We start from the raw sequence: 14,509 nt of genomic DNA on the forward strand, positions 1-14,509 counted from the left end.
CTGTTTCTCGCCCTCTGTTTCAGCCCCTCTGTTTCTCGCCCTCTGTTTCAGCCCCTCTGTTTCTCACTCTCTGTTTCAGCCCCTCTGTTTCAGCCCCTCTGTTTCAGCCCCTCTGTTTCTCGCCCTCTGTTTCAGCCCCTCGGATTCTCGCCCTCTGTTTCAGCCCCTCTGTTTCAGCCCCTCTGTTTCAGCCCCTCTGTTTCTCGCCCCATGTTCCAGCCCCTCTGTTTCAGCCCTCCTGTTTCTCGCCCCCTGTTTCAGCCCCTCTGTTTCAGCCCCTCTGTTTCTCGCCCTCTGTTTCAGCCCCTCTGTTTCTCGCCCTCTGTTTCTCGCCCTCTGTTTCAGCCCCTCTGTTTCAGCCCCTCTGTTTCAGCCCCTCTGTTTCAGCCCCTCTGTTTCTCGCCCTCTGTTTCAGCCCCGCTGTTTCAGCCCCTCTGTTTCAGCCCCTCTGTTTCTCGCCCCCTGTTTCAGCCCCTCTGTTTCAGCCCCTCTGTTTCTCGCCCTCTGTTTCAGCCCCTCTGTTTCTCGCCCTCTGTTTCAGCCCCACTGTTTCTGCCCCTCTGTTTCTCGCCCTCTGTTTCAGACCCTCTGTTTCAGCTCCTCGGTTTCAGAACCTCTTTTTCTCACCCACTGTTTCAGCCCCTCTGCTTCTCGCCCTCTGTTTCAGCCCCTCTGTTTCAGCCCCTCCGTTTCTCGCCCTCTGTTTCAGCCCCTCTGTTTCTCGCCCTCTGTTTCAGCCCCTCTGTTCCAGCCCCTCTGTTTCAGCCCCTCTGTTTCAGCCCCTCTGTTTCTAGCCCTCTGTTTCAGCCGCTCTGTTTCAGCCCCTCTGTTTCAGCCCCTCTGTTTCTCGCCTTCCGTTTCTCGCCCCCTGTTTCAGCCCCACTTTTTCAGCCCCTCGGTTTCTCGCCTTCTGTTTCAGCCCCTCTGTTTCAGCCCCTTTGTTTCAGCCCCTCTGTTTCAGCCCCTCTGTTTCTCGCCCTCTGTTTCAGCCCCTCTGTTTCTCGCCCTCTGTTTCAGCCCCTCTGTTTCAGCCCCTCTGTTTCAGCCCCTCTGTTCAGCCCCTCGGTTTCTCGCCCTCTGTTTCAGCCACTCGGTTTCTCGCCCTCTGTTTCAGCCCCTATGTTTCAGCCCCTCTGTTTCTCGCCCTCTGTTTCAGCCCCTCTGTTTCTCGCCCTCTGTTTCAGCCCCTCTGTTTCTCACCCTCTGTTTCAGCCCCTCTCTTTCAGCCCCTCTGTTTCTCGCCCTCTGTTTCAGCCCCTCGGTTTCTCGCCCTCTGTTTTAACCCCTCTGTTTCAGCCCCTCTGTTTCAGCCCCTCTGTTTCAGCCCCTCTGTTTCTCGCCCTCTGTTTCAGCCCCTCTGTTTTAGCCCCTCTGTTTCAGCCCCTCTTTTTCTCGCCCTCTCTTTCAGCCACTCTCTTTCAGCCCCTCTGTTTCAGCCCCTCTGTTTCAGCCCCTCTTTTTCTCGCCCTCTGTTTCAGCCCCACTGTTTCAGCCCCTCTGTTTCTCGCCCTCTGTTTCAGCCCCTCTGTTTCAGCCCCTCTTTTTCTCGCCCTCTGTTTCAGCGCCTCTGTTTCAGCCCCTCTGTTTCAGCCCCTCTGTTTCAGCCCCTCTGTTTCTCGCCCCCTGTTTCAGCCCCTCTGTTTTAGCCCCTCTGTTTCAGCCCCTCTGTTTCACCCCCTCTGTTTCAGCCCCTCTGTTTCTCGCCCTCTGTTTCAACCCCTCGGTTTCTCGCCCTCTGTTTTAGCCCCTCTGTTTCAGCCCCTCTGTTTCAGCCCCTCTGTTTCTAGCCCTCTGTTTCAGCCCCTCTGTTTCAGCCCCTCTGTTTCTCGCCCTCTGTTTCAGCCCCTCTGTTTCTCGCCCTCTGTTTCAGCCCATCTGTTTCAGCCCCTCTGTTCAGCCACTCGGTTTCTCGCCCTCTGTTTCAGCACGTCGGTTTCTCGCCCTCTGTTTCAGCCCCTCTGTTTCAGCCCTCTGTTTCAGCCCCTCTGTTTCAGCCCCTCTGTTTCTCGCCCTCTGTTTCAGCCCCTCTGTTTCTCGCCCTCTGTTTCAGCCCCTCTGTTTCTCACCCTCTGTTTCAGCCCCTCTGTTTCAGCCCCTCTGTTTCTCGCCCCCTGTTTCAGCCCCTCTGTTTCAGCCCCTCTGTTTCTCGCCCTCTGTTTCAGCCCCTCTGTTTCTCGCCCTCTGTTTCTCGCCCTCTGTTTCAGCCCCTCTGTTTCAGCCCCTCTGTTTCTCGCCCTCTGTTTCAGCCCCTCTGTTTCTTGCCCTCTGTTTCAGCCCATCTGTTTCAGCCCCTCTGTTCAGCCACTCGGTTTCTCGCCCTCTGTTTCAGCCCCTCTGTTTCTCGCCCTCTGTTTCTCGCCCTCTGTTTCAGCCCCTCTGTTTCAGCTCCTCTGTTTCAGCACCTCTTTTTCTCACCGACTGTTTCAGGCCCTCTGTTTCAGCCCCTCTGTTTCAGCCCCTCGGTTTCTCGCCCTCTGTTTCAGCCCCTCTGTTTCAGCTCCTCTGTTTCAGCCCCTCTGTTTCTCGCTCTCTTATTCAGCCCCTCTGTTTCTCGCCCGCTGTTTCATCCCCTCTGTTTGAGCCCGTCTGTTTCAGCCCCTCTGTTTCTCGCCCTCTGTTTCAGCCCGTCGGTTTCTCGCCCTCTGTTTCAGCCCCTCTGTTTCAGCCCCTCTGTTTCGGCCCCTCTGTTTCTCGCCCTCTGTTTCAACCCCTCGGTTTCTCGCCCTCTGTTTTAGCCCCTCTGTTTCTCGCCCTCAGTTTCAGCCCCTCTGTTTCAGCCCCTCTGTTTCTCACCCTCTGTTTGAGCACCTCGGTTTCTCGCCCTCTGTTTCAGCCCCTCTGTTTCAGCCCCTCTGTTTCACCCCTCGGTTTCTCACCATCTGTTTCAGCCCCTCTGTTTCAGCCCTTCTGTTTCTCGACCTCTGTTTCAGCCCCTCTGTTTCAGCCCCTCTGTTTCTCGCCCTCTGTTTCTCGCCGCCTGTTTCAGCCCCTCTGTTTCAGCCCCTCTGTTTCTCGCCCTCTGTTTCTCGCCCCCTGTTTCAGCCCCACTGTTTCAGCCCCTCGGTTTCTCGCCCTCTGTTTCAGCCCCTCTGTTTCAGACCCTTTGTTTCAGCCCCTCTGTTTCAGCCCCTCTGTTTCTCGCCATCTGTTTCAGCCCCTCTGTTTCTCGCTCTCTGTTTCAGCCCCTCTGTTTCAGCCCCTCTGTTTCAGCCCCTCTGTTCAGCCCCTCGGTTTCTCGCCCTCTGTTTCAGCCCCTCTGTTTCTCGCCCTCTGTTTCAGCCCCTCTGTTTCAGCCCCTCTGTTTCTCGCCCTCTGTTTCAGCCCCTCTGTTTCTCGCCCTCTGTTTCAGCCCCTCTGTTTCTCACTCTCTGTTTCAGCCTCTCTGTTTCAGCCCCTCTGTTTCAGCCCCTCTGTTTCTCGCCCTCTGTTTCAGCCCCTCGGATTCTCGCCCTCTGTTTCAGCCCCTCTGTTTCAGCCCCTCTGTTTCAGCCCCTCTGTTTCTCGCCCCATGTTCCAGCCCCTCTGTTTCAGCCCTCCTGTTTCTCGCCCCCTGTTTCAGCCCCTCTGTTTCAGCCCCTCAGTTTCTCGCCCTCTGTTTCAGCCCCTCTGTTTCTCGCCCTCTGTTTCTCGCCCTCTGTTTCAGCCCCTCTGTTTCAGCCCCTCTGTTTCAGCCCCTCTGTTTCAGCCCCTCTGTTTCTCGCCCTCTGTTTCAGCCCCGCTGTTTCAGCCCCTCTGTTTCAGCCCCTCTGTTTCTCGCCCCCTGTTTCAGCCCCTCTGTTTCAGCCCCTCTGTTTCTCGCCCTCTGTTTCAGCCCCTCTGTTTCTCGCCCTCTGTTTCAGCCCCACTGTTTCTGCCCCTCTGTTTCTCGCCCTCTGTTTCAGACCCTCTGTTTCAGCTCCTCGGTTTCAGAACCTCTTTTTCTCACCCACTGTTTCAGCCCCTCTGCTTCTCGCCCTCTGTTTCAGCCCCTCTGTTTCAGCCCCTCCGTTTCTCGCCCTCTGTTTCAGCCCCTCTGTTTCTCGCCCTCTGTTTCAGCCCCTCTGTTCCAGCCCCTCTGTTTCAGCCCCTCTGTTTCAGCCCCTCTGTTTCTAGCCCTCTGTTTCAGCCGCTCTGTTTCAGCCCCTCTGTTTCAGCCCCTCTGTTTCTCGCCTTCCGTTTCTCGCCCCCTGTTTCAGCCCCACTTTTTCAGCCCCTCGGTTTCTCGCCTTCTGTTTCAGCCCCTCTGTTTCAGCCCCTTTGTTTCAGCCCCTCTGTTTCAGCCCCTCTGTTTCTCGCCCTCTGTTTCAGCCCCTCTGTTTCTCGCCCTCTGTTTCAGCCCCTCTGTTTCAGCCCCTCTGTTTCAGCCCCTCTGTTCAGCCCCTCGGTTTCTCGCCCTCTGTTTCAGCCACTCGGTTTCTGGCCCTCTGTTTCAGCCCCTATGTTTCAGCCCCTCTGTTTCTCGCCCTCTGTTTCAGCCCCTCTGTTTCTCGCCCTCTGTTTCAGCCCCTCTGTTTCTCACCCTCTGTTTCAGCCCCTCTCTTTCAGCCCCTCTGTTTCTCGCCCTCTGTTTCAGCCCCTCGGTTTCTCGCCCTCTGTTTTAACCCCTCTGTTTCAGCCCCTCTGTTTCAGCCCCTCTGTTTCAGCCCCTCTGTTTCTCGCCCTCTGTTTCAGCCCCTCTGTTTTAGCCCCTCTGTTTCAGCCCCTCTTTTTCTCGCCCTCTCTTTCAGCCACTCTCTTTCAGCCCCTCTGTTTCAGCCCCTCTGTTTCAGCCCCTCTTTTTCTCGCCCTCTGTTTCAGCCCCACTGTTTCAGCCCCTCTGTTTCTCGCCCTCTGTTTCAGCCCCTCTGTTTCAGCCCCTCTTTTTCTCGCCCTCTGTTTCAGCGCCTCTGTTTCAGCCCCTCTGTTTCAGCCCCTCTGTTTCAGCCCCTCTGTTTCTCGCCCCCTGTTTCAGCCCCTCTGTTTTAGCCCCTCTGTTTCAGCCCCTCTGTTTCACCCCCTCTGTTTCAGCCCCTCTGTTTCTCGCCCTCTGTTTCAACCCCTCGGTTTCTCGCCCTCTGTTTTAGCCCCTCTGTTTCAGCCCCTCTGTTTCAGCCCCTCTGTTTCTAGCCCTCTGTTTCAGCCCCTCTGTTTCAGCCCCTCTGTTTCTCGCCCTCTGTTTCAGCCCCTCTGTTTCTCGCCCTCTGTTTCAGCCCATCTGTTTCAGCCCCTCTGTTCAGCCACTCGGTTTCTCGCCCTCTGTTTCAGCCCCTCTGTTTCTCACCCTCTGTTTCAGCCCCTCTGTTTCAGCCCCTCTGTTTCTCGCCCCCTGTTTCAGCCCCTCTGTTTCAGCCCCTCTGTTTCTCGCCCTCTGTTTCAGCCCCTCTGTTTCTCGCCCTCTGTTTCTCGCCCTCTGTTTCAGCCCCTCTGTTTCAGCCCCTCTGTTTCTCGCCCTCTGTTTCAGCCCCTCTGTTTCTTGCCCTCTGTTTCAGCCCATCTGTTTCAGCCCCTCTGTTCAGCCACTCGGTTTCTCGCCCTCTGTTTCAGCCCCTCTGTTTCTCGCCCTCTGTTTCTCGCCCTCTGTTTCAGCCCCACTGTTTCAGCCCCTCTGTTTCTCGCCCTCTGTTTCAGACCCTCTGTTTCAGCTCCTCTGTTTCAGCACCTCTTTTTCTCACCGACTGTTTCAGGCCCTCTGTTTCAGCCCCTCTGTTTCAGCCCCTCGGTTTCTCGCCCTCTGTTTCAGCCCCTCTGTTTCAGCTCCTCTGTTTCAGCCCCTCTGTTTCTCGCTCTCTTATTCAGCCCCTCTGTTTCTCGCCCGCTGTTTCATCCCCTCTGTTTGAGCCCCTCTGTTTCAGCCCCTCTGTTTCTCGCCCTCTGTTTCAGCCCCTCGGTTTCTCGCCCTCTGTTTCAGCCCCTCTGTTTCAGCCCCTCTGTTTCGGCCCCTCTGTTTCTCGCCCTCTGTTTCAACCCCTCGGTTTCTCGCCCTCTGTTTTAGCCCCTCTGTTTCTCGCCCTCAGTTTCAGCCCCTCTGTTTCAGCCCCTCTGTTTCTCACCCTCTATTTGAGCACCTCGGTTTCTCGCCCTCTGTTTCAGCCCCTCTGTTTCAGCCCCTCTGTTTCACCCCTCGGTTTCTCACCATCTGTTTCAGCCCCTCTGTTTCAGCCCTTCTGTTTCTCGACCTCTGTTTCAGCCCCTCTGTTTCAGCCCCTCTGTTTCTCGCCCTCTGTTTCTCGCCGCCTGTTTCAGCCCCTCTGTTTCAGCCCCTCTGTTTCAGCCCCTCTGTTTCTCGCCCTCAGTTTCAGCCCCTCTGTTTCAGCCCCTCTGTTTCAGCCCCTCTGTTTCTCGCCCTCTGTTTCTCGCCCTCTGTTTCAGCCCCTCTGTTTCAGCCCCTCTGTTTCAGACCCTCTGTTCAACCCCTCGGTTTCTCGCCCTCTGTTTCAGCCCCTCTGTTTCAGCCCCTCTGTTTCAGCCCCTCTGTTTCGCGCCCTCTGTTTCAGCCCCTCTGTTTCAGCCCCTCTGTTTCTCGCCCTCTGTTTCAGCCCCTCTGTTTCTCACCCTCTGTTTCAGCCCCTCTGTTTCCGCCCCTCTGTTTCTCGCCCTCTGTTTCAGCCCCTCTGTTTCAGCCCCTCTGTTTCTCGCCCTCTGTTTCAGCCCCTCTGTTTCTCGCCCTCTGTTTCTCACCCTCTGTTTCAGCCCCTCTGTTTCAGCCCCTCTGTTCCAGCCCCTCTGTTTCAGCCCATCTGTTTCAGCCCCTCTGTTTCTAGCCCTCTGTTTCAGCCCCTCTGTTTCAGCCCCTCTGTTTCAGCCCCTCTGTTTCTCGCCCTCTGTTTCTCGCCCCCTGTTTCAGCCCCACTGTTTCAGCCCCTCGGTTTCTCGCCCTCTGTTTCAGCCCCTCTGTTTCAGACCCTTTGTTTCAGCACCTCTGTTTCAGCCCCTCTGTTTCTCGCCCTCTGTTTCAGCCCCTCTGTTTCTCGCCCTCTGTTTCAGCCCCTCTGTTTCAGCCCCTCTGTTTCAGCCCCTCTGTTCAGCCCCTCGGTTTCTCGCCCTCTGTTTCAGCCCCTCTGTTTCTCGCCCTCTGTTTCAGCCCCTCTGTTTCAGCCCCTCTGTTTCTCGCCCTCTGTTTCAGCCCCTCTGTTTCTCGCCCTCTGTTTCAGCCCCTCTGTTTCTCACTCTCTGTTTCAGCCCCTCTGTTTCAGCCCCTCTGTTTCAGCCCCTCTGTTTCTCGCCCTCTGTTTCAGCCCCTCGGATTCTCGCAATCTGTTTCAGCCCCTCTGTTTCAGCCCCTCTGTTTCTCGCCCCCTGTTTCAGCCCCTCTGTTTCACCCCCTCGGTTTCTCGCCCTCTGTTTCAGCCCCTCTGTTTCAGCCCCTCTGTTTCAGCCTCTCTTTTTCTCGCCCTCTCTTTCAGCCCCTCTGTTTCAGCCCCTCTGTTTCAGCCCCTCTTTTTCTCGCCCTCTGTTTCAGCCCCACTGTTTCAGCCTCTCTGTTTCTCGCCCTCTGTTTCAGCCCCTCTGTTTCTCGCCCCCTGTTTCTCGACCCCTGTTTCAGCCCCTCTGTTTCAGCCCCTCTGTTTCTCGCCCCATGTTTCAGCCCCTCTGTTTCAGCCCCCCTGTTTCGCGCCCCCTGTTTCAGCCCCTCTGTTTCTGCCCCTCTGTTTCTCGCCCTCTGTTTCAGCCCCTCTGTTTCTCGCCCTCTGTTTCTCGCCCTCTGTTTCAGCCCCTCTGTTTCAGCCCCTCTGTTTCAGCCCCTCTGTTTCAGCCCCTCTGTTTCTCGCCATCTGTTTCAGCCCCGCTGTTTCAGCCCCTCTGTTTCAGCCACTCTGTTTCTAGCCCTCTGTTTCAGCCCCTCTGTTTCAGCCCCTCTGTTTCAGCCCCTCGGTTTCTCGCCCTCTGTTTCTCGCCCCCTGTTTCAGCCCCTCTGTTTCACCCCCTCGTTTTCTCGCCCTCTGTTTCAGCCCCTCTGTTTCAGCCCCTCTGTTTCTCGCCCTCTGTTTCAGCCCCTCTGTTTCTTGCCCTCTGTTTCAGCCCCTCTGTTTCTCACCCTCTGTTTCAGCCCCTCTGTTTCAGCCCCTCTGTATCTCGCCCCCTGTTTCAGCCCCTCTGTTTCTCGCCCTCTGTTTCAGCCCCTCTGTTTCTCGCCCTCTGTTTCTCGCCCTCTGTTTCAGCCCCTCTGTTTCAGCCCCTCTGTTTCTCGCCCTCTGTTTCAGCCCCTCTGTTTCTCGCCCTCTGTTTCAGCCCATCTCTTTCAGCCCCTCTGTTCAGCCACTCGGTTTCTCGCCCTCTGTTTCAGCCCCTCTGTTTCTCGCCCTCTGTTTCCCGCCCTCTGTTTCAGCCCCACTGTTTCTGCCCCTCTGTTTCTCGCCCTCTGTTTCAGACCCTCTGTTTCAGCTCCTCGGTTTCAGCACCTCTTTTTCTCACCCACTGTTTCAGCCCCTCTGCTTCTCGCCCTCTGTTTCAGCCCCTCTGTTTCAGCCCCTCCGTTTCTCGCCCTCTGTTTCAGCCCCTCTGTTTCATCTCCTCTGTATCAGCCCCTCTGTTTCTCGCTCTCTTATTCAGCCCCTCTGTTTCTCGCCCTCTGTTTCTCGCCCTCTGTTTCTCGCCCTCTGTTTCAGCCCCTCTGTTTCAGCCCCTCGGTTTCTCGCACTCTGTCTCAGCCCCTCTGTTTCAGCCCCTCTGTTTCAGCACATCTGTTTCTCGCCCTCTGTTTCAGCCCCTCTGTTTCTCGCCCTCTGTTTCAGCCCCTCTGTTTCTCGCCCTCTGTTTCTCGCCCTCTGTTTCAGCCCCTCTGTTTCAGCCCCTCTGTTCCAGCCCCTCTGTTTCAGCCCCTCTGTTTCAGCCCCTCTGTTTCTAGCACTCTGTTTCAGCCCCTCTGTTTCAGCCCCTCTGTTTCAGCCCCTCTGTTTCTCGCCCTCTGTTTCTCGCCCCCTGTTTCAGCCCCACTGTTTCAGCCCCTCGGTTTCTCGCCCTCTGTTTCAGCCCCTCTGTTTCAGCCCCTTTGTTTCAGCCCCTCTGTTTCAGCCCCTCTGTTTCTCGCCCTCTGTTTCAGTCCCTCTGTTTCTCGCCCTCTGTTTCAGCCCCTCTGTTTCAGCCCCTCTGTTCAGCCCCTCGGTTTCTCGCCCTCTGTTTCAGCCCCTCGGTTTCTCGCCCTCTGTTTCAGACCCTCTGTTTCTCGCCCTCTGTTTCAGCCCCTCTGTTTCAGCCCCTCTGTTTCAGCCCCTCTTTTTCTCGCCCTCTCTTTCAGCCCCTCTGTTTCAGCCCCTCTGTTTCAGCCCATCATTTTCTCGCCCTCTGTTTCAGCCCCTCTGTTTCAGCCCCTCTGTTTCTCGCCCTCTGTTTCAGCCCCTCTGTTTCTCGCCCCCTGTTTCTCGCCCCCTGTTTCAGCCCCTCTCTTTCAGCCCCTCTGTTTCTCGCCCCATGTTTCAGCCCCTCTGTTTCAGCCCCCCTGTATCTCGCCCCCTGTTTCAGCCCCTCTGTTTCAGCCCCTCTGTTTCTCGCCCTCTGTTTCAGCCCCTCTGTTTCTCGCCCTCTGTTTCTCGCCCTCTGTTTCAGCCCCTCTGTTTCAGCCCCTCTGTTTCAGCCCCTATGTTTCAGCCCCTCTGTTTCTCGCCCTCTGTTTCAGCCCCGCTGTTTCAGCCCCTCTGTTTCAGCCCCTCTGTTTCTAGCCCTCTGTTTCAGCCCCTCTGTTTCAGCCCCTCTGTTTCAGCCCCTCGGTTTCTCGCCCTCTGTTTCTCGCCCCCTGTTTCAGCCCCTCTGTTTCAGCCCCTCGGTTTCTCGCCCTCTGTTTAAGCCCCTCTGTTTCAGCCCCTCTGTTTCTCGCCCTCTGTTTCAGCCCCTCTGTTTCTCGCCCTCTGTTTCAGCCCATCTGTTTCAGCCCCTCTGTTTCAGCCACTCGGTTTCTCGCCCTCTGTTTCTCGCCCTCTGTTTCAGCCCCTCTGTTTCAGCCCCTCTGTTTCAGCCCCTATGTTTCAGCCCCTCTGTTTCTCGCCCTCTGTTTCAGCCCCTCTGTTTCAGCCCCTCTGTTTCTCGCCCTCTGTTTCAGCCCCTCTGTTTCTCGCCCTCTGTTTCAGCCCCTCTGTTTCTCACCCTCTGTTTCAGCCCCTCTGTTTCAGCCCCTCTGTTTCTCGCTCCCTGTTTCAGCCCCTCTGTTTCAGCCCCTCTGTTTCTCGCCCTCGGTTTCAGCCCCTCTGTTTCTCGCCCTCTGTTTCTCGCCCTCTGTTTCAGCCCCTCTGTTTCAGCCCCTCTGTTTCTCGCCCTCTGTTTCAGCCCCTCTGTTTCTCGCCCTCTGTTTCAGCCCATCTGTTTCAGCCCCTCTGTTCAGCCACTCGGTTTCTCGCCCTCTGTTTCAGCCCCTCTGTTTCTCGCCCTCTGTTTCTCGCCCTCTGTTTCAGCCCCACTGTTTCTGCCCCTCTGTTTCTCGCCCTCTGTTTCAGACCCTCTGTTTCAGCTCCTCTGTTTCAGCACCTCTTTTTCTCACCCACTGTTTCAGCCCCTCTGCTTCTCGCCCTCTGTTTCAGCCCCTCTGTTTCAGCCCCTCCGTTTCTCACCCTCTGTTTCAGCCCCTCTGTTTCAGCTCCTCTGTTTCAGCCCCTCTGTTTCTCGCCCTCTGTTTCTCGCCCTCTGTTTCAGCCCCACTGTTTCTGCCCCTCTGTTTCTCGCCCTCTGTTTCAGACCCTCTGTTTCAGCTCCTCTGTTTCAGCACCTCTTTTTCTCACCCACTGTTTCAGCCCCTCTGCTTCTCGCCCTCTGTTTCAGCCCCTCTGTTTCAGCCCCTCTGTTTCTCGCCCTCTGTTTCAGCCCCTCTGTTTCTCGCCCCCTGTTTCTCGCCCCCTGTTTCAGCCCCTCTCTTTCAGCCCCTCTGTTTCTCGCCCCATGTTTCAGCCCCTCTGTTTCAGCCCCCCTGTTTCTCGCCCCCTGTTTCAGCCCCTCTGTTTCAGCCCCTCTGTTTCTCGCCCTCTGTTTCAGCCCCTCTGTTTCTCGCCCTCTGTTTCTCGCCCTCTGTTTCAGCCCCTCTGTTTCAGCCCCTCTGTTTCAGCCCCTATGTTTCAGCCCCTCTGTTTCTCGCCCTCTGTTTCAGCCCCGCTGTTTCAGCCCCTCTGTTTCAGCCCCTCTGTTTCTAGCCCTCTGTTTCAGCCCCTCTGTTTCAGCCCCTCTGTTTCAGCCCCTTGGTTTCTCGCCCTCTGTTTCTCGCCCCCTGTTTCAGCCCCTCTGTTTCAGCCCCTCGGTTTCTCGCCCTCTGTTTCAGCCCCTCTGTTTCAGCCCCTCTGTTTCTCGCCCTCTGTTTCAGCCCCTCTGTTTCTCGCCCTCTGTTTCAGCCCATCTGTTTCAGCCCCTCTGTTTCAGCCACTCGGTTTCTCGCCCTCTGTTTCACCCCCTCGGTTTCTCGCCCTCTGTTTCAGCCCCTCTGTTTCAGCCCCTCTGTTTCTCGCCCTCTGTTTCAGCCCCTCTGTTTCTCGAGATCTCTGTTTCAGCCCCTCTGTTTCTCACCCTCTGTTTCAGCCCCTCTGTTTCAGCCCCTCTGTTTCTCGCTCCCTGTTTCAGCCCCTCTGTTTCAGCCCCTCTGTTTCTCGCCCTCGGTTTCAGCCCCTCTGTTTCTCGCCCTCTGTTTCTCGCCCTCTGTTTCAGCCCCTCTGTTTCAGCCCCTCTGTTTCTCGCCCTCTGTTTCAGCCCCTCTGTTTCTCGCCCTCTGTTTCAGCCCATCTGTTTCAGCCCCTCTGTTCAGCCACTCGGTTTCTCGCCCTCTGTTTCAGCCCCTCTGTTTCTCGCCCTCTGTTTCTCGCCCTCTGTTTCAGCCCCACTGTTTCTGCCCCTCTGTTTCTCGCCCTCTGTTTCAGCCCATCTGTTTCAGCCCCTCTGTTCAGCCACTCGGTTTCTCGCCCTCTGTTTCAGCCCCTCTGTTTCTCGCCCTCTGTTTCTCGCCCTCTGTTTCAGCCCCACTGTTTCTGCCCCTCTGTTTCTCGCCCTCTGTTTCAGACCCTCTGTTTCAGCTCCTCTGTTTCAGCACCTCTTTTTCTCACCCACTGTTTCAGCCCCTCTGCTTCTCGCCCTCTGTTTCAGCCCCTCTGTTTCAGCCCCTCCGTTTCTCACCCTCTGTTTCAGCCCCTCTGTTTCAGCTCCTCTGTTTCAGCCCCTCTGTTTCTCGCCCTCTGTTTCTCGCCCTCTGTTTCAGCCCCACTGTTTCTGCCCCTCTGTTTCTCGCCCTCTGTTTCAGACCCTCTGTTTCAGCTCCTCTGTTTCAGCACCTCTTTTTCTCACCCACTGTTTCAGCCCCTCTGCTTCTCGCCCTCTGTTTCAGCCCCTCTGTTTCAGCCCCTCTGTTTCTCGCCCTCTGTTTCAGCCCCTCTGTTTGAGCCCCTCTGTTTCAGCCCCTCTGTTTCTCGCCCTCTGTTTCAGCCCATCTGTTTCAGCCCCTCTGTTCAGCCACTCGGTTTCTCGCCCTCTGTTTCACCCCCTCGGTTTCTCGCCCTCTGTTTCAGCCCCTCTGTTTCAGCACCTCTGTTTCTCGCCCTCTGTTTCAGACCCTCTGTTTCAGCTCCTCGGTTTCAGCACCTCTTTTTCTCACCCACTGTTTCAGCCCCTCTGTTTCTCGCCCTCTGTTTCAGCCCCTCTGTTTGAGCCCCTCTGTTTCAGCCCCTCTGTTTCAGCCCCTGTGTTCCAGCCCCTCTGTTTCTCGCCCTCTGTTTCAGCCCCTCTGTTTCTCGCCCTCTGTTTCAGCCCCTCTGTTTCTCACCCTCTGTTTCAGCCCCTCTGTTTCAGCCCCTCTGTTTCTCGCCCCCTGTTTCAGCCCCTCTGTTTCAGCCCCTCTGTTTCTCGCCCTCTGTTTCAGCCCCTCTGTTTCTCGCCCTCTGTTTCTCGCCCTCTGTTTCAGCCCCTCTGTTTCAGCCCCTCTGTTTCTCGCCCTCTGTTTCAGCCCCTCTGTTTCTCGCCCTCTGTTTCAGCCCATCTGTTTCAGCCCCTCTGTTCAGCCACTCGGTTTCTCGCCCTCTGTTTCAGCCCCTCTGTTTCTCGCCCTCTGTTTCAGCCCCACTGTTTCTGCCCCTCTGTTTCTCGCCCTCTGTTTCAGACCCTCTGTTTCAGCTCCTCTGTTTCAGCACCTCTTTTTCTCACCCACTGTTTCAGCCCCTCTGCTTCTCGCCCTCTGTTTCAGCCCCTCAGTTTCAGCCCCTCCGTTTCTCGCCCTCTGTTTCAGCCCCTCTGTTTCAGCTCCTCTGTTTCAGCCTCTCTGTTTCTCGCTCTCTTATTCAGCCCCTCTGTTTCTCGCCCTCTGTTTCAGCCCCTCTGTTTGAGCCCCTCTGTTTCAGCCCCTCTGTTTCTCGCCCTCTGTTTCAGCCCCTCGGTTTCTCGTCCTCTGTTTCAGCCCCTCTGTTTCAGCCCCTCTGTGTCTCGCCCTCTGTCTCAACCCCTCGGTTTCTCGCCCTCTGTTTTAGCCCCTCTGTTTCAGCCCCTCTGTTTCTCACCCTCTGTTTGAGCACCTCGGTTTCTCGCCCTTTTGTTTCAGCCCCTCTGTTTCAGCCCCTCTGTTTCACCACTCGGTTTCTCACCCTCTGTTTCAGCCCCACTGTTTCAGCCCTTCTGTTTCTCGCCCCCTGTTTCTCGCCCCCTGTTTCAGCCCCTCTCTTTCAGCCCCTCTGTTTCTCGCCCCATGTTTCAGCCCCTCTGTTTCAGCCCCCCTGTTTCTCGCCCCCTGTTTCAGCCCCTCTGTTTCAGCCCCTCTGTTTCTCGCCCTCTGTTTCAGCCCCTCTGTTTCTCGCCCTCTGTTTCTCGCCCTCTGTTTCAGCCCCTCTGTTTCAGCCCCTCTGTTTCAGCCCCTATGTTTCAGCCCCTCTGTTTCTCGCCCTCTGTTTCAGCCCCGCTGTTTCAGCCCCTCTGTTTCAGCCCCTCTGTTTCTAGCCCTCTGTTTCAGCCCCTCTGTTTCAGCCCCTCTGTTTCAGCCCCTCGGTTTCTCGCCCTCTGTTTCTCGCCCCCTGTTTCAGCCCCTCTGTTTCAGCCCCTCGGTTTCTCGCCCTCTGTTTCAGCCCCTCTGTTTCAGCCCCTCTGTTTCTCGCCCTCTGTTTCAGCCCCTCTGTTTGAGCCCCTCTGTTTCAGCCCCTCTGTTTCTCGCCCTCTGTTTCAGCCCCTCGGTTTCTCGTCCTCTGTTTCAGCCCCTCTGTTTCAGCCCCTCTGTGTCTCGCCCTCTGTCTCAACCCCTCGGTTTCTCGCCCTCTGTTTTAGCCCCTCTGTTTCAGCCCCTCTGTTTCTCACCCTCTGTTTGAGCACCTCGGTTTCTCGCCCTTTTGTTTCAGCCCCTCTGTTTCAGCCCCTCTGTTTCACCACTCGGTTTCTCACCCTCTGTTTCAGCCCCACTGTTTCAGCCCTTCTGTTTCTCGCCCCCTGTTTCTCGCCCCCTGTTTCAGCCCCTCTCTTTCAGCCCCTCTGTTTCTCGCCCCATGTTTCAGCCCCTCTGTTTCAGCCCCCCTGTTTCTCGCCCCCTGTTTCAGCCCCTCTGTTTCAGCCCCTCTGTTTCTCGCCCTCTGTTTCAGCCCCTCTGTTTCTCGCCCTCTGTTTCTCGCCCTCTGTTTCA

This window comes from Chiloscyllium punctatum, chromosome 32 (assembly GCF_047496795.1).
Source record: "Chiloscyllium punctatum isolate Juve2018m chromosome 32, sChiPun1.3, whole genome shotgun sequence".
In the NCBI taxonomy this organism is placed as follows: Eukaryota; Metazoa; Chordata; class Chondrichthyes; order Orectolobiformes; family Hemiscylliidae; genus Chiloscyllium; species Chiloscyllium punctatum.